The 23,898-nt window shown below is 45.4% G+C and overlaps 1 protein-coding gene across 5 annotated transcripts in view; it reads right to left on the minus strand.

The window, feature by feature from the left end:
• The window catches only part of ZMIZ1 (zinc finger MIZ-type containing 1), a 337,004-nt gene extending 315,167 nt beyond the window's left edge, over positions 1-21,837 (minus strand). For all 5 annotated transcript variants that reach the window (XM_058028807.1, XM_058028800.1, XM_058028801.1 and 2 more), the window contains exon 1: positions 21,731-21,837. The gene's annotated coding sequence lies outside the window, so the exon portion shown is untranslated. The remainder of the gene's footprint in view (positions 1-21,730) is intronic.
• Positions 21,838-23,898: the final 2,061 nt, after the last annotated feature.

Raw genomic sequence — 23,898 nt, forward strand, 5'->3', positions numbered from 1 at the left:
GCTGGGCTGTTGCTGTCCACAGGCAGGGCCACCCCACAGCAGCCCACACCCCCAGCTCCTGCATTTGCTTTCCTGCGGCCTGGATCTTTCTGCATCCATACTGAGGGGGGAATCCCTCTCCTGAAAAGGGGCCACCCTCCTCCTCCTCCTCGATGCTGCGTCCCTTTATACTGCTGCACTCACTGCCTCCTCACAGCCAGTGTCGAGCATCTTCTGTAATGTGAAATTACTGAATAAATATGATGAATGCTCCCTCCCCAGCAGAGCCATGCCAAAGACTGTAAGCAGGTCATTAACTGCCAAGGTCATCTTGTTTGTGAAAAAGAAAGGAAAACATTACCATTAAGACTCTAATACGGTAAAACAGCAATGACGGCAACAAGGAAACATAAGCTTAATGTTTCCTTTAACCCTCACTTAAAAACACATCTGAAGTCATCTGATTCGGCCACATGACTTTGCAAATTACCTTTCATTGAGCAGGTCTGGGCTGGATTCAGCCCAGTTTCACACTTGTACCACACATGAACCCCAACATTTTGTGCAGGATCTGTAAACCTTATCTCAAAGCAGAACGCAATGAATCAATCTGATGTTTCAAAGTCATCAGGAGGGCCACCAATCCCCTCCCACCCATCAGCTTTTAGGGCACATTATTGAATCTTTGCATGGCCATGTGGGACTTGCCTGGGTGCAGCAGCAACTGCCCTGCAATCCCCAGCAGACTCCCCAGCCTCCCCCCTTTTCTGCAGGGAGCATATAAATTTCTCTCCATCTGAGCCTTAACTACTGTTTGTCTGCAGACTTGTAAAATACACTAAGAAATGCCTAATGAGACACTGATCTGGCATCCAAATGTTCTCCCCCTGCATTTCCCCAGCGGGCCGTTGCCTGAGCAGCACACACGTTGAGGCTGTAATTTGTTTGCCAGCTCTCCAAGGAAGGAAGGAAGGAAAGTGGGCGGGTGGGTGAGAGTTGGAGTCAGTGCAACATCAGCACATGGCTGGCTTGCACATGTTTTCAGTCACTCACTACTAAGAAAATACATACACACACACACGCACACACACAAAAACGCTGAAGGCCAAATGAAGACAAGGAGGTTGCTAGGATAACATCACTTCCTTCACACCAGGAGCTAATAAAATAAGTAAAAAAACACAGCTCTCAAGACAAAGACTGATGCATGCTAAGATTTTGAGAGCCTATGAAAATGCAGTCCTTCCCAGTTCCAGGTAGCTGCACTTCTGTACTACCAGGAACCTTGCAAATTATTTATCTTACAGTAGCACTGTAAAAGTAGCTTCTGCACACTAACTAGGGAAGTCCAAGCAAGAGATGGAAGACTGCATAATTAACCTCATGTGCTGACTTTTTCCTCATCACCACAAATCAATTAATGCAAAACCAGTGCACCCTGTTTTATTACGGGGGACACCCAGACACTCGAAGCAATCTTTTCCAAGTTACTTTAGAAGTTTGGAGGGGAAAAATTAGCTGAAATCAGACAACCACAGCCTGGAGTTCAGTGACCCAAAGACAAGCCTCCTACCCTCTAACTGAACACTTAACTCTTGGCGGGGAGAGCCTGAACATGTAGACAAAAGCAGCTCACAGGTCGGTGAGCTGTTCCCTTGCCTGCTGCTGCCAGAAGGAGTTACCCATGTGGCTGGGTTTCATCTTTAATACTGCAGCATAAGACCTTGCAGTATTTAATAAAAAAAATTTTTAAAAGTATTTTTGAAAGGACATTAACTATTTTAACATTAAGTATTTTAACCTGAAATAGGTTCCAGACTACAAGTATTTACATACATTCTTAACTTTATGTGCAAGGAGTGTGACAAAGTTTAAAAAACCATTTTTATGTCTAACCTTAACAATGTATATAAATATTTACAAGATTGTGACTTTGATTTCCCTCGCCTGTGCTTAGTACATCACCTGGCTCTTGAGTGGCAGGGGTCAAGAAGCGAGCTGCTTTCTCACTGTCATGCATTATCCCTATCCTGCATTGCCCGGCTTGCTAACAGAGGAGGAACAACTGGGAAATCCAAAACCTAAAACCCCAAGCTGCTTTTAAGTGGTTAGCATTCTGCAAAAACACTGTCAAACAGCTAGACTGAAACTTGAATATTCAACTGTACGTATTCTGAAACCTCATGCAGATTAATTTGAGTGGGTATTAAAGGGATGCTGTAAACCCATTTTGTTCTCTTCCTGCAAAAACTTACACTGGAGTTACTCACATGGGAGTTAGCAATGAGGCACCTCATGTGGCCTCAGTGGTGTGCACACAGATAAGTCAGTGACCTCTAAAGGCAGGGCCATTTAAAAAGCTTCAGGATGAAAAACAAAACAAAAAAAAAAAAAAACAAAAAAAAAAAAAAAAAACACAAAAAAACAAAAAAAACAAACAAAAAAAAAAAATAAAAACCAACCAAACAAAAAAAAAAAAAACAACAACAAAAAAAAACCACAAAAATCAAAACAAGACCCTAAAACTTTTACTAGTTTAATCCAGGTTTTATTCACAATGATTCAAATTTGGAAAGATACAAAAGAAGTTGTATGAGTATGAGCAGCAGCACTTCCTTCTTGGTTCCCAGGAAGCAGGGCTCTGCCTGCTCTTCACCTTCCTCATAAACTCCTAGCACACAGTTAGGGGAAAAAAATAAAAAAGTTGCTGCATGCAGCTTAATTTCCACTATTGCAACAAGGCTCAATCAGTTTAAACAGCATACTCACCTCTTATTTCTTTGGGATCAGTCACAAGAAACATTTAAAACCAGTGAGTTGTTAGTACCAATGTTACTTTCAGAGGTTTGTTTAGGTGTTTGATAGCACTTAGGCTTAACAACTTTTAACTATTTCCTCCCAAAGACCAGTTCATCGGCCTGTTTCCTCTGTTTGTGTAGTCTTTGATAGTGAAGTAGGACAGAAAAAAAATTAAATGCTTTAAGTGCATGCATTTTTTTCTTTAAAACCATTAAGCCTGGCAGAGTGATTCATTAACAGTCAAAAACCCCCAAACCATTTTCTCTTCAGAAGAAAATCCTGTATTTATTTTGCACTTCAGTATAAATAATATCTTTTATAACTTTTTATTAATTTGTAATGCACTTAACTATCATCAGTAATTTCTGAAACCTGTACAGTTCTTACAGCTACCAGAACACAGCAACCCCATCAAACTGGAGTGCCAATTTCCCTAACATGACATTAACGGAGGATGCAACCAGTCTCTTAACTTGGGTAAGGCTAGAGATGCAAAATCAAATCTCTGTGTACAAACTGATTTCAATAATATGCTATCAGAGTTTAATATATTAATGAAAAGGATTTTAAACAATACAATTTCTCTAAATTCAATCAGTGCTGCTCAACAGATACAGTTATGAAATATCACAATGAATATTAATGGAAGAGGCTTACACTGTTATTCTTGATATCCTGACACACAAAGATTTCACTATGGTAATTTGCTTGGAATATAATTAAAAGAACCAATCACAAAAAAAACCCAAAACACCTGCAAAAAAATCTGTGCCCTTCATTTCTAGAAATAGTCTATAAACTTGAAAAACTTCAATGAATTTGGAGATGTCTGGAAGTCTTACTTCATGCTATTTGAAGGTATCAAATTTTCAGAAAGAGCATGCACTGGAATAGGGATCTCTTTCAGGCATTTTACTTTATCAGTTGCCTTAAGAAAAAACAGCATTTTTCCAAGAAAAATTCTATTTTTAATAAAAACAAAATTTGGAAAGAAAAATTACCATGAGACATGAAGGGATTGCAAATTTCTGTTTTCAACCATAAGTCATGTTATTTTTTTCCTAAATTAAGAAAAAATTAATTATCCGGAGCTATTAAAAGTTAATTTACAATAAAGGCTGATGCACAAAACATCTGTGTATGATGCTATCAGCTCTCTTCCAATTTGAACATGAATTTCTTTATCAAAATCTTTATGCTATATGGCACCCCAACAGCAATCTACTCAAAATCTGTTCACAACATCAGGACAAAGTCTAGACCAAGGTCACAGGTCTACTTCACTGAGATGTCTTAGAGAGCCCACAGTGAAATGCACACAAATAGTGGCCAGTTTAAGGTTCTGGCTCGCTTCTTTATTCAGGGAAATTTTCTCCAATACCTGAAGATGACTGGTTTATGCATTTCTGTTCAACAGAGGCTCTGTCACTTCATTTGTGTAAGGCATGAAGAGCGATAGCATCCTTTAGTAACAAACCCATGCACAGTAAACAGCGAGAACATTTAATTCCATGGGAGCATGGGCACCCCACAGATGTAAGACATCTACACCCCAAGGCAGCCGGAGTGACTTATTGCTCACTCCCAAGGGGACAGGGCCACTCGTGGTCCGATCCCTGAGCTCCAGCCCCCGCAGTAACAGAACACCTCTGAAAATACAGATCAACGAAACACAGTGTGCCATGGGCTTTAGGAAACATAACAAAAATAATTTAAAATCACAACTAGCATTTAGGCAACACGCTCTGTTTAATAATAAGGGTTATTTTTGTTATCATGGTGCCCAGGAGCTCCAGCCACCAATCAGGGCTCCCACCGCAGCAGGACTGCACACCATGCACAAGGCACCCTTTTAGCACAGCTTCTGCTGCGGCACTTCAGCCCCCGAACGAGGCTCCAAAGCTGCAGAAACGGAGCCGGGGAGGCACAGAGCCAGGGGCTGCTGCCAGCTGGCCGCGGGGAGGCCACGGCTCCCGGAAAGAGCCGCCTGCGCCGGACCGCCCGCCCCGCCCGGGCACCCACGGGAGTCACCCACAGCCACCGGCTCCCTCCACCGAGGGTGGGAACAGCAGATGCCAGCAGGAACACTTGGGGGCTGCAAGCTGCAACTTGGCTCTCCCTTCCAGGTTTTAGCTTTCGATCTTACTGCACAATTTGTGACAGTACACAGCTGCCTTTTCTGCCAGGGGTAAGTGTGACAGAAGGATCCTGTGGCCACACCAACCACAGGGGAGGATGGGCTTCGAGCTCATGATACCTCCTCCCTGACTGTACAGTGCTAAGTTCCCACGACCTGGTATGACAGAAAAGGAAATAATCCATTTCAGCTGAAACACAGGTTGCTCAAAGGAAAACAAAAAGTGTCTCCTAAGATCTGCACAGGGGCTTTTAGTCTGTGGAAAGCAGAGTCACCTTCTGCAAAACAGAAGCCTCAGAGCTGGGGGTACTTAATCCAAATTGGAAGAACTAACCAGCATGATGTAGCACAGCTGGTTTCAGCGCCAGGTCACACCCTGTGTCACAGAACATACAAGGGCGTTTTAAAAGGCTCAGGGTCTCCAGCAATCCCAAACTACCCATCCCATCCCCAGGACAGCGCCAGGCAGCATGGGGAGGAACAAGGCTTGAGGGAGACTGCTCTGTGTGATGGGCAGCCCTGGCCCTGTCACGCTTCCCCAGTGCCCTCAACCATGGCCCAGCCGGAGATGCAGCTCTTCCAGCATCTCTTCACTTCTCCAGGACAGGTGGCTGGAGATGGCAGAGGCCTCCAGCCTCCCACGATCATCCAGTGGACGAAGGATAATCTTGCATGGGCATGGCCCTGCAGAACCAAGCTCTCTTTGTTTGGGTCTTGCTTTCAGGACTCCTGAGCAGTTCCAGAGGCTGTTCTAACAGAGGACAAGCGGTGCCCAATGCAGGGAAGGTTACGTGCAATTCAGGTTTCCATTTAGTGAGAATCTACCTGCCCCCAGCAACAGATGCTCTTGTACTAATAGGAAAACAAGTTTATGCAAATCAAAATATTGTGGTTTTAATCACTTGATCCAATCTATTTACAAGCTGGGTTTATTATTTTCTGCTAATTGTGAGGCTGTGGATCTGTCTTATTTTCCTAGGCAGGAGAGCTTGTTAAAGCAATCTTTCCTGCCTCCACGTCTGCCACACAGCTCTGCTTCTGAATCCTCTGCTGCTGCCCATGTGCTGCTCATGGGTGATTGGTGCAGGCACAGAAGGAAACAGACTAGGGAAAAAACATGTAAGAAACACAAAAGGTTTTTTGTTTCCATCCTCATCAGTTCAGCAGTCTGGTTCATTGTCACCTGCACAAATATTTATGCTAACACAGCATAAGGATGGGAATAACATGCAGCAGGGAACCAAGAGGCTTAAGTAGTCCTGACAGCACAAAACCACAGGATGGAAAGAGGGACTGTCCACCTTTCTCACAGAGCAGCATGTTCACACTGGGCATCATGGTACAGTTCCCCTCAGTATCAATGGTATCATTTACTCCTGTCCAGGAGAAGTGAATGCAGAAAGTCATAAAAGATTCTGACCCATCCACAAGCCATCCAGCATGGTGCAGTGATGGGCCCTTGCTTCCATTCCACCCTACCTTTCCTGATTCCATCAGCCTCTGTCAGTGGCACACAGTCAGCACCACCTCCAGGACATAATTTATCTATTCCTTTGAGAGGCACAGATGGGACCCAGCACACCTTTCCCTCTGTCCTTCCTGCTAGCACAGAGGATGGAGGAAAGGGGAGGATTGCAGCCATGCCAGGGACACCACAGTCAGAGCCCTGTGTTGCTAGCACCAAAGCTTGCACATTCTCCAGCTTATCTTCCAAAAGTCACCATGCCACCAGCCAATGAATGGTACCCTTGAGCTAGCTCAGTATTAAATCAGGTGAGGCTGGTAAGAGGTATTCAGTTCAATGGGACTTAGAGGAAAAAAAAACACACATGAAGGTGCACATTGGCTATGTTACATTAATATAAAAACGCAGAAAAATAGCTTCTCTTGTATACTTGTCAATGTCAGAAGAATATTTTATAAGAGAAAAAAAAGAGTTTCTAGAAAACCATGCTGTTGCACTGTTCTGAAGGGTATGAAAATAATTTTCATTTTTTGGGCAAACTGCAAAGTGCCTGGACACTGAGAAAGAAAAATGCCACAGCCTGAAGCCTGTTGAGCTGAAAGGGAGGTCTTGGCCCCCCATCTGCTTATCTGAGGTGTTCCTAATGTTCCTTTCATTGATGCAGAAAGCAGGCAGTCACGGACAGTGGTATCAATCGTTGCTAAGTCAGCTGAAAATGAAACTTGACAAGAAAACAAACAAAGAAACAACAAAACCAGCCACAACGAAAACATTCCAAAACCACAAAAGTCTTCTCTCAATCCAGTGATCAAATCCTCCTGCCCAGTGGGGGAGAGGGGTGGGTTGTAAACTGGGACACAACTATCTCATATTTATATGACTCTATTCAAAGGACCATTTCTAATAAACACTTTATTTGTATGATTTATGTAAACAGTTTCAAGTACAACAGAAAGACAACTACATTCTAACCATAAGCACAGCACAACTGTTGAGAAATCCTTGCAGATACTCAAGTTCCCCTGTCACAGAGGGGACAGGACAGGTCACACCTGCAGCAGCACTGGGGCAGTGCTTGTTGGGGCTCCTGGTGTTCACCAGGATGTGTGCTGCATTCCAGAGCTGTGCTCCCCAACACCAGAGCCAGACACCCAGCACCCCCAGCGGGGCTGCCCTGCCCACACTGCAGTCCCAACACGCCTCTGTGTGTGTTAGCAACTTCTCCCATCGTGGACAACAAACTGATGGCACAGGAACTCCAAAGGGTGCTCCTGCAGGACTGCATATTAAAGCTGTGAATGAATGTCTGCCAGCTGCAGCTCCTTTCTGGAGTAGGGCACTGGTGTCACATTCACTTGTCCAAGCAAAGTGGCAGTAACTTCTGGTCATCAAACCTTCTAAGCCATTAATTTATCAAGATTAAAGTCTATTAACCAGAACCCAAAAAATTAAGTTTGAATTATGCATAAAAAAGATTTGAACATTTTAAAACATATTCTAACATGTTATGCTTTTAGCAATAATTACATTATAAGACATGTGTTTGACACTTATTTTCTAGTGTTCAAAAATATTTCAGTTGCTAGCTCTTTGCCATCTGTTTCCCATCATTATTTCATTAAAATAGTTTTCATCTCCCTTATAGTAGAAGAGCAAGACTGCTTTCTATGTGACTGGATTACCATCTCCCTTACTTAACCAGAACCATTCCAGTAATTTTTTTCCATTTATTTTTTGAAGAGGCATATGTACCTCCTTCAAACTCCACCCAGCAAGGACTAACAAAGCAAGCTTGTTAAAACCAGCCAAATACATCTCCTTCTCTCCACCTGTCAAAAACACTTCTCCAAAGTCTCTGAGGAAGCTAAATCAAATAACTCATCTGCTGCAATAAGCATGGGGATTTTCCTCCCTGAAAGGTAAAGCTCACACTTGAATACACCTTGGATGAAAACCAAGGTCCAATGTACAATTTGTACCTTACACCACACAAAACACCATTCCCAGGCAAAATACTAGAGCTCAACTTACACTGCTGTGAGTACCTGTGCAGGGGCAAAGTTGCCCACATACAAGGAAGAGGTGGTTTCTGAGCAGTTATCAGGAGCAAGTGCAATAATTCTTACCTGGAAAATGCTGTTTGCAGCTGCTCACCGATTTGTCAGCACACACGCTGCTCTCACCTCATGATTTATGATGCTCTCTCCAGCACTGAGACTTCTATTACTGTCCTCGTTTATTGCCTGCAGCTGTCATTCTCACCAACAATTCTACAGTTGTTTGTAGGTGAGGTATCAAAGGTATTTAGTGTGCACCTAGAGACGTAATTTTAATCAAACCTACTCACAGGCAGTATTTAAATGTTAGAACAACTGCACAGAGTGCAGCAATTAATGTGAACTTGACCAACCAAAATTATGATAGCCAGAAACGTTTACTCATAAATGCCTCAAAAGGATGGATGTCCAACAGGCCTGTGAACACCTGCTGATTTGTAAATGAAGATAAAAATAGTACCCATAGATCACAAAGCCTTCCGACGGGTATTTGAATACACAATAAATATTAACACAAGTTCAGCAATTTCACTTTCCATGGCCAAAATGTTGCTATGACAGTAAATGCAGCTACATCTTTCTCACCACTTATTTTCCTCAGCTAGCTATCTCCCCCTTAAACTAGTCAGGTTTTCCAGCATCTTCTCAAAAGCTGCTGAATCTGCCCAGTTTAGAATAATGACAGTGGAAGGGGAAAAAATTTTACATCCAAAAATTTCACTTTTAGAGATCTCAGCATTTTCTAGACATGAAAATTTGCAAATCAGGAGTTCTGACCCACTGCAGTCCTTACTTAACCTTTTTTGAAGCCACAAGTTGCTCCATGATTTGAAAAACATGCAAGCAGTGTTACTAAGTGTGAGTACCAATAGCACTACCCTGTTTTGAGAAAGGGTGGCAAACACCCTCCATGGGTGAATTGGACCTACCACGACCTAACATGGCATGGAAATGCAGCAGAACGTGAGAAACAAAGTCCTGGAGCTAAGCCTAATAGTACTGCCATGTGTACTCTAAAGCTCCAACTCCTTAAGTGAACCAATTATAACAGCATCTCTGTCCATTTAATTGAGTTTCTAGTGCTTGTGAGCCAAGATGAAACCTGAAAATATGGACCCTAAACCAAAGGCAGACTTTGCAAAAGAATTCAAGCTTATTATTACTAAAAATTATTTTATATGCCTGGATACTAATGGCTGAATATTTTAAGGCTGGCAATCTGAAATTAGTCTGATCATTAGTCTAAGCACCAAAATCCACTTCCTGTATTGAAAGTTGTTTTATTCAAGACTAACCACACTGCATAGCTTGAAAATGGCACTCAAGGCAAAAACAATTGTGAATTTACAACCAAAGGTAGCCTGAAGGCCATCAGTGTCACAGTCAAGCTTGACTTATAGCTGAACAGATAGTGTCAAAATATAAACTACAAATTAAACACAACTCTGAAGTAGAAAAAAGTGATGGTTTTACATCATGGTGATAAACTACCAAAGAAGCTCTGGTGTTTGTAAGTTGTTAATACTTGCAATGGAGATACTGAGTGATTCTATTACATCCCCATGCTCCAGTCTCTTCAGCCAAGATGATGGGGTCACATTGACAGAGTTGTGCAGAAGATGCACTCATTAATTGTGAGCCCACATTAGACCATGAGTGGGTGTGCAACAGTCTCCTTTCAGGTTAAGGAATAAAATCTATGTGTATAAAGAACACTAATTGTAGCACATTTCAGAGCTCATGAATCTTTTAGTTATTTAAGTCCACAATATACCATTTGTTTCCCATAACATTTATTAGGAAAATAGATCAGAGTTGGTTATATATGCCTCATTAGGAAAAAAATTCCACCATGAAAAAACTGACTTCACCTGTATTTTTAAACTTAAGGCAGCTGAGAGGCCATTTAAGCTATAATTTTCTTAGATTCAAACACAGATACACATTCTATCTTCAGATGGTGTCTCTAGGATCTGATCACTCAAGCATGTGTATGATTCTTCACTGACAAACCACCTGACTCCTCTACTTGTGCAACTTGCATTACTCATAAGAAATCCTTGGCAGAGGCAGACCAACATATGTTAATTACTGGGCTGCATTATAATAGGTCTGACATCTTGTTTCTCATCCAGGGTTTAAAATAAAAGGAAACAACAGTCTCTTTCAATACAAAAGTACATATTTTTGCATCTCAGGCTAAAAATATCCTATGTTAAAAACACAAATAGATCAACTGCCAAAGAACCCCTGCCTCTTCAGTGTTCCTTTGGGGGTTTAGCCTTATTAAACAATGAAGGAAAGCAAAGAGGTTGGTGTATATGTATTCACCTTTCATTTACTACAAAATATTCCTAAATTGGGTGCAACTGGTAAAATGGGAGCTTGACTCACAAATATTTTTTCTTGTATTAACAGTTTCTCAGATAATGCTGGCTGCCAGTTTCTTCAGCAAAATAAGGTATAAATTCATGAACACTGAAGATGAACATAACTAGAGCAAAACACATATCTTAAAATATTTTTTATTTTTCATACATCAGGAGATACGTACTATTTCTTTATTTTATTATTTAACATGCTGGGATATTGCTAGGACAAGATGTTGGCAACATTACAAGTATTTTTGATTTACATTTTCCTTTATTGAGAAAAAGATACTGAGGGCCATAGCTGCAATTTCAGAAAAAGGAATAAGACATGCTGTTTCTTCTTGGATGACCAAATTGAAATTTTTAAATCTGAATTTCAAATTGCGTGTCACCATATAATTGCTAGAAACACATGAAGTTTCCTTTAAATTTTCAAAACACTATTATTCCAAAACTAGGCACTGGTACCAGATTTTCTTTCACAAAAAGTGTTGCAAAAAAGTTTATGCATTGAATGATTTATACAAGCATTTAGGATGGAAAACCTTTAAGAATACACTGAAAACGCTGCCTCAGAAGTCTGGGGGTTTTTCCCCAAAGTGATTACACAAGCGTATCACCCAGCTATGACCAGGAACCTGCTGGGTGTCCATGCTCCCCTCCCTGCCCAGCCCAGCCCGGGTGCTGCGCCGAGGCAGCGCCGGTCCCGGGCCCTCTCCCTCTCCCCAAGGCAGAGCGCCAGCCAGGCGGCTCCAGCCAGGAGCAGACAGATGGTGGCCAATAAGGAAACCATCACAGCGTCTTAGTCACCATGGCACAGCCCGGGCACCACACAATAGCAGCCTGCCTGTCACCGACTTTATCCTCCTCTCAGCTCGTTAATGTGTTTACCTGCATGTGCCCGGTGCTCCCAGCTCTGGGCACACAGACACCCAGCCGGAGCTGTCCTGGGTGAACCACCCCAGGCATGGGGCTTACAAGGACCCATCACAGCCTATCAGAGAGCTAAAGGCAGGTATCCAAAGGTTACAAAACGCTGCCTTTAATGCAGCATGCCAACCACCACTCTGAGGGAGAAGCTGTGCTCTAGAGTAGCTTAAGAGGAAACATACCAAAGTCTTAAAAATAGATGTTCCAAGTACCAATTACTTAACAAAAGAAACATCAACAGATGAATCCTAAATTTTCAGCATTTTTTTGTATTTATTTGGGGATAAAACAACCTTACTTAAGGATAAGAGAAAGCAGCACGACCCTGAATTTAAGGCACTCATTTGTTTCCCCCCAGCCGGTTCCTCAGAGCTCCACTCTGAACCCTCCAGCAGCAGCCACTGCTGCCACCTCTGCCTTGTCCTTCTCTCCCCTGCAGATCCTACACCTCTCAGATGCTTCTCAACTGGTTCCTTTACAAAAGAGCAATCTGCCACGAACACAGGTAGAATAAAAATGATTGCAAATATTTTCAGAGCCCTTTTTACTCAAAAAAGCTCTGAAGTGCTAACCATGCACAGCACTGCCCTTTGCCACAAAGAGCCACTGGCCTCACCCAGGCCTGAGCAGCACCAAGCACCATCTGCTCTGTGCCCCAGGGGGCCTTTCCACTCTCCCGACCTGCACAGCTCCAGCCACTGGAACTGGAATCCAGCAGCTCTGCTCTCCCTGCCGCACAGACTTTGAGGACACAGCAATTGCATGTGGATGTTTTAAAATATTTATCTCCTGTCTTGTTGCTGATCGCTTCTGAAGTATAAGCCATCTCCAAATGGCCATCCCTTGGGCATACACAAGGATCACTCAGAATGCAAGGACTGGTCTCCAAAGCAAGCATTTATAATGCTCACACAAGTCCAAGTATGGCATCTTTCATATCTAAACTGTACCTTTGCTAAACACCAGGTCTAAGTATTTGTTATTGACAAACATTGCAAAGGTTCCCCGGGATTCTTTCTGTACCCCGTCTCTTGCTGGTCACCAACAGCTGGTGTTTTACTTGTCTTCTGCTAACAAATAACGCAAGGCCAAATGAAACTGACTCCTGAGTTACACATAAACAAGCAAGTGCCCGCTGCAGAGGTGGGACTTTGTTTAGTGCAGTTTGAAGCCCTCCTGGAGATCCAGCTTCCCGCACAACTCCTGTCTGCCTGCTGCCACAGAGCTTGGAGCAGCAGGACCACAGAGCCCCCCCAGTTTCTCCTTCCTTCCAGTGGCACCTCCGAGCATCTGGGACTGGGGGGATGAAAGCCAGAGCTGAGCAGTACTGAGCGTGCCCTTCCTCTGCAAGGGCTTCCCACAGCCACACCAATTGCTGTGGCAGAGGCAGGTTCAGAGCCAGCCACGCACCTGAGCAAAGCAGAGGGCCAATGACTGAGAAAGGACACAGCTCCCACACGCTCATATTGCCAAAAAGCTGCAGGAAGAAGATGGGAGCCCAAGTGTTTTAACTTGCAAGGCTGATTTAACGAAGCCTGAGAGGGCTCTGCTAGTGACCCAAAATAACTTCTCCTTACATAATACTGTTATGATTTTAATGTGAGAGATGTCAGAGTATTACAGTGCCAAAAGCCAAAGCTACGCATTCATTTGGAAAGCTACTAGGCGCCCATCTCTAATGGTATCTAATTCCAGCTGGACTGCTTTTTAAAACAGTGATGTACATTTCTGGAGAAATTTCACACTTGAGAGAACAAGCAAAGACTCAAGTACAGTTCCTGTAACAAGCATCTAAAAGCAGGACTGACAGCTGCTCTAAGTCTCACCAGGTGAGACATATCAGAGTGGATACCTCAGAATCAAAAAGTGATTCGTGAAAGGGATCAATTTGAACACTAGTTTGTAGAGAAACAGCTTTGACAGCACAGCACACATTGAAGTCACCTTTTCAGTAACAGAACTACCATCCACATCTGCACATAAATGCCCACTGCAACTCAGCATCCTTGTTTTCTGTGAAACAGAAAGGTAAGGTTTTGTGGTTTTGTAAAGCACCTAAAGGACAGTGAACTGAGTGTACAGAAAGTACGATCACAAAAGCATGTACAAGATGACAGTTCACTGGCCTGACATCCCTTAGAACAATAACTCCAGTTTAAAAAAAAAGAAGTTTAATTAAATGTAAAGTGAATCAACCTGTGCTAGGTGGAGAAGAGAAGCTTTACTTGAAAAGGCTTGGGGAAAGACTTGGGTTGCTTTAAGGGAGACCTAAGCATAAGCTGTATAACAGCTGTAAAGAAGTTAACTTCTGTGATCTCACTGCTTGGAAAAGAGTTATAAGCATTAAACAAACAGAATTTACAAGAAGGACACTAAGAGACGGGGTAGACTGCCTGACAACCATATCATTCTTCTTTTCCCCTGCAAACCTGCAGGATAATAACCACTTCTCTCTCTCATCTATGGGTAGATGCATAAACAAACTGCTTTTCCAAGAATTCAATGTCAACTCAGTCTCTAAAAGTGCTTTCTAAAGCATTTTCTTACCCCCTTTTTTTTAGCAGGAGGTAGGGTTGGCACAGCTTGGCAGGACAGGGGAGATAATCAAGGCTCTTCCATTCAACTAAAAAGATAAAATAGTTTTAAAACTAAAGTGTAACAGTGCTTATTGTCAAAATAGTTTAGCTGCAGGAACTTGAATCTTGCAATGTATTTTAAGAAAATGCATTCTCTAAGAAAATTTTCATGTTTATAAGGCTTCTTTTTGTCATTTACAACAGCCAAGATCTTAGAGATGTGCAACACTGAGTAAAACTAAGGCTTATGTGAAAGCAATCATACGTAAGATGTTCCTTATTTTCACGCTATCTCTGGAGGCATCCCACCTTCAGGCTGCACAAACAGAAGTGCTGTTCCAACTGGGCACAGACACAGCAGGACAGCAGTTGATTAGTTTCTCTCATTTCCTCAAGGAAGTGGCTGTAGTTGGAGTGGGGGAGGTCTTGCAACTCAGGGCTCAAGCCTCTCTTCCCTGTCATTCAACTCTCTTGTGGTGGATTTTTTCCCCTCACACATCACACTCTCACAGCTCCAAAATAACCAAGAGCAGATGGCAACCTTTGAGCTGGAGAATGCCCATCTAGCAGGCTGCTGGACAACAGTCATGTCCCAGAGAAGAGCACAGGGGAAGGGTCTGAGTTTCACACAAAATCAAAGTCATAAAAACACCTTACAAGCTTACTATGATTTCTGCCTTTGGTGAGGCAGACTCCCTCTTTGTCAGTATGAGACCAGACAATTTCCAGGGAAGCCCCATCTCAAACCTTTTGAAGCACCACCTGCCCCACAGTGCCAGCCTCAGCACTGTCCTGCACTTTTCCCTCACCCCACAGTGCCCTTATTTACACAATAAACCAGTATTAAATCAGTTCATCTGTTTCCAGAATGGGTGTTCAAAAATACAAGAAGAGAAACCTGCACTGCAGAATTCACTGATGGAGATACAGAGGTGTGTATTTCAGAGCAGACCAAAAGACTGCACTGTTCTCAGAGGGAATCAGGAATGCAGCCAAGAAACAAACAGATACACATCAAGGGAACTGTTTTTGCTACTAAATGGCCAATTGAAGCCCCTACTATTCTGTCATATATCTATGTCACTGCAGTCCCAATAAATAATGCTTTCTGATTAGTTATGAGACTATCTAGAAATCTCTAAGACAGATACTGTTCACTGTGCCAGCCAGTCAGTCATCGGAGCCCTCAAGTCTCAAAGGAATGAAAAACTACTACATGAATCCAAAAGACAACACAAACTTGTTGTAAAGGTATTGCTTTCTCTCTTACTCCTCAAATATGTTTTTACCTAATCAGCAAAGATGACAAATAGTATTTCACAACACAAACAGCTGTCATACAAATGAGGCAGTTTCCCCACATTTGTATTCTCTAGTTAATGTTATCTGGACCAAGCTGACTACTGAACTAAATCATCAGAAGAACTGACCAGTTACCAGGCAAAGAGTTGACAACACGAGAATAAATAAGATTTGAAGAACACCCAAATAAAGACAACCATCTCCATACTAGTTTTGCGTGACATTATTAGATGCTTCACTTTTGTGGCTTTCATTCTTGTGCTATCGCTGACAACACATATGTATTATCTACATGTTAGAGTTGTTCCCCTTTCTAGTCAGGCCCACAGCAGTGCTGCTTTTCCCTGGAAATACAAAAGGCTTACAGCAACCACAGTCCCTCTGTGCCCACAGCCAATACTGACTACCAAAAACTGGCATACAGCCCTACAGGAAGAGGGTAACACAATTGGCTTTGGACCAAGCAGCTGGACCATCGCCTGGGTAGGTTTCACAGGTCTGAAGGAGGGTGTCTTAGCATGAGGACATGAGTTATAAATCAGGTCTTCACCATCCACTGACATAAGCCAGGACAAACAAGCAAACATAAAATTAATAAGAAACCTCTCATATAGACTAGCAATGAGCAGTAGAGGTAATACAAACTCACACTTTTATGAAATTTGCACAGGTTTGTAGCACTGTGCATATAAATGGGGTTTTGAGCAATTTCTTTCCCTCCCTCCTGCTGCCTGGTATGGAGCCAGGAGCTTTCCAGCTTCACTTTGGGAATCAAGTCAAAGCTGGTCTGCAGAGTCAAAACAAACCCTGGATTACTAACCAGGGCTATGCTTCCCACATTTATGTTAATGGAATGTTACTGTGATAGTTTGTATGTCACTACCCCAATATTAGTACACTAAACAAAATACAAACCAGCTTGATCTATAGAATTCTCCACGCAAAGAACAGAAATCCCTTCACAAGCTCAGATACTTCACTAAATACTAAAACTTATTTTAAAATGCATCAACCACTATCATCATCTTACTGCAGGGTTCCATACTGTTGTCTCCCTATCACAAAAGTTCCATACCGTCTTGGTGTTTCTCGTGGTCAGCTCCTCAGAGCACTGACTCTTTCTTCTTCACAAAGCAGGCACTGACTCCAGGTCCCCTCTCACCCAGCCACCCCACTCTTTTATAGCATATTCTTCTCACTGGTTACAGCTGTGGCCTGTTAAAGTCAGGCCTGCTCCTAATCTTTGCTAATTGGCCCAGCTGCAACTCCTTAGGGGTAAGATTACTTTCTACACTATCTTTACATTTTTATATTCTATCCCGCTACAAACCACAAGATTTCTTGGATGTTACACCATTCACTACAGGAGTAAAAATTACTTCCCTGTCCTCTGCTACAGAACTAAAATGTATAAACAACTGAATGAAACTACAGGTGCTCCAGAATGAGTGATCACCTATGTGAGCCTTCAGAAGGGCAAGTTCTTTTAAAGAATGAGTCATTCCCTGTGGAGTAACTTAATTTCTATTGACACAGGAGAAATTAGGTTGAAAGTGATTTTGTCTGTCTAAGAACAACTTTGTTTTTTTTACTGGATACCTAATACTCATAAAAATCTGCCCTGCTCCATAAGGGAAGGGCAGAGCACTGTACTGAAGCCAGGAAACTTCATCTTTGCAGGCAATGTAGACTTCAGTGTATCTTAAATTATTAGAACCAAAAATAACATGTAACAAGTGTAAGGCCATCTCCTACTCTCATAATACACTACTGCCTCCAACAGTCTAGCTGTGGAGATCCATTACAACTCATTACCTGGACATTTCCCTAGCAGCTTATATTCTCTTTAAAATATTCTAACTTTAGCCAAGCTGAATATTAATGATCACATGAAACCCAATGGAAGTGAAAAACTGAAAATTGCTACATAAGAATTTTCTGCTTTATACTAAGAAGGAGGGAGGATGAAATCAATACGGCAAAACAACCTTTTAAGCCGAAGACACCATTTTAAAGCTGAAATTATTTCTAATACCACTGACAGCCTCAACTTGTCATCAGCAGGCTTACATACACTTGGAGTGAAGATGTGAATTGAGTGTAAGGAAAACATACAATATCTGAGCAGGAGGTCTATCCGTGGTGGTTCTATATTGGTGTTTTGCTTACTGTGTTTTCCCATAAAACACACCTAAATGTATCAAGAGGGCTTGTGCTGCTTGTCCTACAACAGACACTTGACAGGAACAAACACGAACCAACATAAACTCTTCAGCAATATTCTCGCTGCTTTGCTGTAATACAGGATAGAATTTCACAAAAATTGGCCTAACTAGGAGTGAACAAATTAGCCAATTGCATAGTGGTCAAATTTGCTACCACAAGCATTAACTGCAGTCCTACTTATTTATGAGAAACAGGCTTCCCAGGTAAAGCCATAACAAGCCAAGCTCACGCCTCCTGCAGCATTTGATCACCCACGTTGTTAGAGCAGCACAGCAGGCACCACGAGTTCCTGGCCAGCCACTACCTCCATTTCTCATAGTCACATTATCTTCTGTGGGACTGCAAAAAGGCTGGATCCCTGTTGTTCTGAAACCTATCAACAACATTGGGGAAGGCAAAAGGAATTCCAACTCTTTCTCCTTTCCCAGATCTCTTTTTCTTCCTTTTCAGAAGAGAAACCCCAAGCTGCTAGTAGAAACAGTAAGTTGCTAAAAACCTGCCAACATTGTCTCCAACTATAGTATCAGTGATATAACTGCCATCCATGAGGGTTTGGGGCGCTGGTTTGGTTCTGCTTTTGCCTTTTTTTCCCCCCCAACAGAAAACCTTTGGAGCCCATAAAAGTGGAAGAGATCTGGGGCAAAGGGCAAGCAACTCCCAAGAAAAGTTATGAATGGAACTATGCTACAGAGAGCCTTGCCTTTCCACTCCTTGTACAGGAGAAATCATTCAGATGTTGCAAAAACTGATCCATTATCTTTTGTGGGTTTCTTAAAATAATCTAAAAACAGAATTGTACGCCATACTAAGATTGCAGATTTATTTCATCCCAGAGAGTACAAAACATTCTCTGTACATATACACAGCAACTGACTTCTTTCCTGAAACAAAGTTTTCATTGATCCTTTGCCACAGACTCAATTATTGTTTCTAATCATGATCAACGTTTATTTAAGGTATTGTGAACTGTAAATAATGAAAACAATAAAAGCATCTGTCCACGTTGACATGAATGTAACTGGCAGGTTAGATACCTATATCAACTGGTCCCAAAGGTGTTCTTCTTAAATTCAGAAAGCCCAAAGTAAATTTAAATTACAATTTACAGAATAATCTTGAAATCAGCCACGTTTCAAGGTAGTGTTATCTTGTGTAGATAAAACTCACAATCTGTCAATTCAATCCCAGGAAATTCTTCATTGTTTTAAAATATAATCCTAAAGACTTTTTAAAGCTTCTTTCTTTTTTTAAAACAGTGGATTATGCAAAATTCCTCGTCCTCCTTGCAACTACGGGGAAAAATAATCTTCCTCTGGTAATGTAGCAATTATAGATACATATGTAAGAAGAGCAAAAATCAAGGCACTTTGAAACAACACTTAAAAAGATAAAAAAAAATACTTCAGTATGGGACATTTAGGGGATTTCAAGTCAGCTTTTCCATAGCCTCACTGTAAAAATAAGCGACCTTTTCCTTCTCCTCTTCCCCACCCAAACTCTGAGGAAACCGGCCACCAAATGCACTCAGCTAGCCTCGAAGTCACACGTGCTCCACTGCAGATCTTGCTTTCAATGTCTCTTTTGTTTGATGGCTGGTGTTTCAACATCCTCAGCTTGGAACAGAGAAAGGTCAGAGCAAGTCTTCTGGCATTCACAAACCTGCACCAGGCCCCGCCAAGAGAAGATTGATGCCATAGTACATTTTCCCCAGTCAAGAGAAGGAAGTGGAGCTCTGAATCCACGACCAACCATGTTCGTCAGAGGGATTTGTTTCCCAAAGGTGTTTAGCTTTGCTACATTCCTTTGTGAAACTTTTCTGCTGGTGCTAGTAATATTTTTGAGTTATCCACTGTACCATGTTACAGCCCCATATCGTAACCTGAACACGTTCCCACCAGTAAATCGTTTTAGCCATACATTCCAGCATACAGCCTTTTTTTTTTAATTCCCCTCCAGATTTTGCTTCACCCCTACATTGCCCTCCCACCTGCTGCCCTCACCTTCTTTCCCTTGTGTGGGGAGGAGAGGCTGCATTAAACTTCCAGTGTGCAAGGCCAAGGTCCGTTTCACAGCCAGAGAGAAGCTGTTGCTAAAGATTCCTTAAAAGCTTTGGCACTTCACGGCAGTTGGAACTACTCAACCAGAGCTGGGAGCCAAAGCTTTGCCACAGCATTAATGGGCTTTTGCCCTTTTAAATTTTATAAGCCTGTTGCCTTTCTGATGCGCGCAGTTTTATTCAGAGCCCTAAATGGCCATTTCATATTTAAAAGAAAGCTTGCATAGGTAGCACCCTAAAACTACCCCAGGTCATTCATCACCCCAGCACTCCTACTGTCTCTTAGGAAACCTTTGATAGAGCATTTGTTCAGGCTGCCAAGTTAAATCCTCTTCTCTCGTGTCAATGCATTGAAAAAAGCAGTCAGAACACCAGCTTCACTCAGGCCTGCTGAAGTAAATGGAGAAAACCAATTCCTCTGGCACTACAGAGCCATTAAGCCGTTTGCAGATTATTAACTGAAGCACAAAAATACACACGGCGCACAATCGGACGACAGAGCAGAGCTATGCCTTGAGTTTGCTTGGCTCTCGATAAACTGACGATACAGCCGCAATTTGCACCGAGTCGTGCAGCTGCCGGGCTGGCGAGCGGGACCCCGGCAACCCCAGACAAAAGCGGCGATGCGGGGTCCCGCTGCCACGGCCGGGCAGGTTCCACCTTCAGCAGGGACGGCGGCGGGGGCTGCGCTCCAAGGGGCACCCCCGAGGCGCCGCCCCGCGTCTCTCATCGCAGCCTCCGAGGCGGCACCGAAATTAAACTTTGCACGTGCAAAACAAAGTTTACAGTCTAAAACCCCGATTATAGTAACAACTTCCTCCCCCTGTCTCAGGCTGCCGTGCTCCTTCCCCGCTACCGCGCCAGCCCAGAATGCTATCCCGAGCCCCGCGGGGGGGTTGGGGGGGGACAAGAGCGTGGCTGGATGGCTCCTATTTTTATGTTTACATTCCTGAAGTGTCTTTTAACTGGCTGCCATTCTCCCTCTCCCCGCGAGCAGCTCCGCCGGCCGCCCCTGGAAGCGCTTCCCCCGCTCCCCTCGCACAAAGGCGGGCGAGCTCCGGCCGGGTCGGGCCGGGCAGGGCACCCCCGGCCCGGTGCCCCCGCGCCCCCTCCCCTCCGCCCGGCGGCTTCCTGGACAGATGCACGGGGGGAGGGAGGGGGGCTGCTCCTTCCTCCTGCCTGGCGAGAGAGGCCCAGGTCCCAACTGGCTCTCAAAACCCAGACGCAAGGAATTTACACCCAGGCAAGCTTCCCGGAGCCCTGAGAACGGGCGCAAGCTCCCCCCCGCCTCTCCCGAGCCCCGCACGGGCGGCCGGGCACGCACGCACGGGCGGCCGGGCACGCACGCCCCGAGCCGCAGCCCCGGCCCCGCTGCGGGGCTCCTGCCCGCCCCGACGGCGCTCGCCCCGGCCGGGGGCAGCCGCCGCCCCGGTCCCCGCAGCCCCCTTTGTGCTTGCGGCGGCTCCGGCGCCCGCCCGCCTCCCGCCGCGGCTGCTCCAAGTTCGCCCCGGGCCGGGTCCCCCCGCGACCCCGCGGCCGGCCCGGGAAGGGCATTGCCCGGGAGAGCCGCTTCCCCGCCGCCGGGCCCGGCTCCGCCGCTGCTCGCTCGCCCCGCGCCCTCGGCGGGGACAGTCTGCCCCTTTAAGAAGTCTCCACACATTTTCTCCCCTTGCAGAATAAATATGTTGTTGTTTTCTTTTTTTTTTTCCTCCCTGTACACCTTTTTCCCCAGCGTGGCCGCTCCATTGTTTCTGCTCCGCCGAGACGCAACCCCTGCCCGGCCGCGAACGGGGAGGTGCGAGCAGGGAGCGCAAATAGACGCGAAACTTACCTACGGATTGCAAAGCAGCCTTGCAGCAGCAAAATAATAAGGAAGAAGGCAGGCAAAATCCTCTTTCCCAACTGATTTGCAGCTCTACTCGGGTATTTTTAAATATATAATTTTGTTTATTCCCCTCCTTTCTTCCTTCTCCCCCTGCTTTCTTTTTTCTTCCTTCCCCCCCCTTTTTTTCCCCTTGCCCACAGACAGTGAAAAGGAGCTCAATGTTAGTGGGTGAGTAAGTGAATCAACTAGCAGAGAGCACAGCAAGTTGAAGTGTCAAATTACATTGGCTATTCTATTACCAAAGGGCCATGCTTTGTGGCTGCTGGCAAAATCTGTCCCAGATTCCTATCTGAAAGGGAGCTGCCTCCTACAGGGATGTTCTTCCCTTCGCCCTCTCCCTTCCCCTCTCCCCCCGCAACACACACACACACACACACACACACCCCAAATCACACCAAGTTAAAAATCTTAGATACGAGTTAAAATACAAATATTGTCTTACAGTGTCTTTTAAGGCGGGGACTCTCGTTTTAGTCGTCCTGAATACCAAGCACTCGGAAACCCTTCCACTCTGGAAACTGAAAGCTGGAGAATATGTATACTCCCTTCGGTGTTTTTGTATTATTAAATAGGGGAAAACCACCCTGGACCCAACACACTCTCAAACATGAGGTGTCTCCGTCTCTGTCGTCTTCACGAGAGAATTTTTACGGGCATGGAAGGAACTACCGGGCGGGCAGGGGGATTACACGGGAACGCCGAGACATCCTGCTGCTCCGTTATTGCACTTTAGCCCCCCACCCCCTTCCATTTATCGCCACCACCCCCACCCTCGGGGCCGCTGTTATTTTCAGAGCCCGGAGCTCCCGCCACCCAGGTAGGAGCGGGGTTCTCCCGGGGGTCCCCGCTCAGCCGGGGAAGCCGGGCGGGCGGCGGTGCCCGGCGGGGCGGGCCCGGGAGGCGGCCCCGCCGCGGGGGGGGCGGTCAGGGGCCGGGGCCCCCCCGCCGCCCGGAGCGCGGCCCCCGGCGCTAACAATAGGGCGTGTTTTGTGCTGTTTTTCTTCCCCTGCGCTCCTTAGGAAATCCAGCCCGATTTCCAGGGAGAAAATAAGAAGAAACCGTCCTTGTCTGACGAGCCCCAATCTGCTAAAAAACATCTCCCTCGACTTCTCTTCCCCTTGATAAAACACTTCCAGGACAATCAATATTTTATGATGAGTTGTTAATAAGCCTAATATATTCATCCCTGCTCCAACGGGGCTTGTTAGATTATGCAATTAAGATAAGCAATTTAAACAGCACTGTGTAGCTTCTCGCTGGTCACATTCGTCTTGTTGTTGGAGGAGGAGAACGATCGGGACTGTAAAGGGATGTCGGATCGCTCGGGGAAGGGGGAAGATTGTCTAATTTTTTCATTTTTTTTTCAGCTGCGTGCAGGCGGAACGGAGCGCTCCTGCCGCTGTCCGCGCCGCTCCCCCCGCGGGGCTGCCCCGGTCCCCGCCGCTGGCCGCGCCAATCTGGTCGGGGCTACGCCAACCCCCAGGGCAGTGCCCCCGGCGCGGCCCCCGCCTGGCTCATTTACGCCTTCGTGGCTTGCCCAGAAAAAAGACCCCTCTTCCTGCCCTTCTCCCTGTGCCTCCGGCCGCCCCCCGAGCGCCTCGGGGCGCGGGGGTCCCTGCGGACGCTGCGCCCGCCCCCAGCGCGGAGCCAGAGCGGCGGCCGCCCGGCCCGGCAGCGCCGCGGGGGGAGCCCCGGGCGGGCAGAGCCCCGGCGGGGACGGGCAGCCGGTGGCGGGCGGCGCGTCCCGCCGCTCCGGCGCGCTCCGGCTCCGCGTTTTGCGAGCGGCCGCGGTGTCAGCCGGGGAGCGCCGAATAACAAAGACAAGTTTGAGAGCAGCCGCCGCCGCCGCCGCCGCACAGGCTGCGGTGACGTCAGGGAACAATGCCGCTGCCAGCCCGCCCGCCCGCCGCCCCTTAAAGGCGCACGGGGCTCTGCCGGGGGCCCCGCCGCCGGCCCGGGGGATGGAAGGGACGGGGTGCCTGTGCTGGGCCCCCCGCCCTGCAGCCCCCGGCCGCCGCCGGGTCCCTCCGGCATTGCCCGCCCGGACTGGGAGCGGAGCAGATTGTCCGTCTCACGGCTCCTTCCCTCCCTCCCTCCCTCCCTCGCCGTGCCCC

The sequence above is a fragment of the Melospiza georgiana genome, chromosome 8, assembly GCF_028018845.1.
Source record: "Melospiza georgiana isolate bMelGeo1 chromosome 8, bMelGeo1.pri, whole genome shotgun sequence".
NCBI lineage: Eukaryota > Metazoa > Chordata > Aves > Passeriformes > Passerellidae > Melospiza > Melospiza georgiana.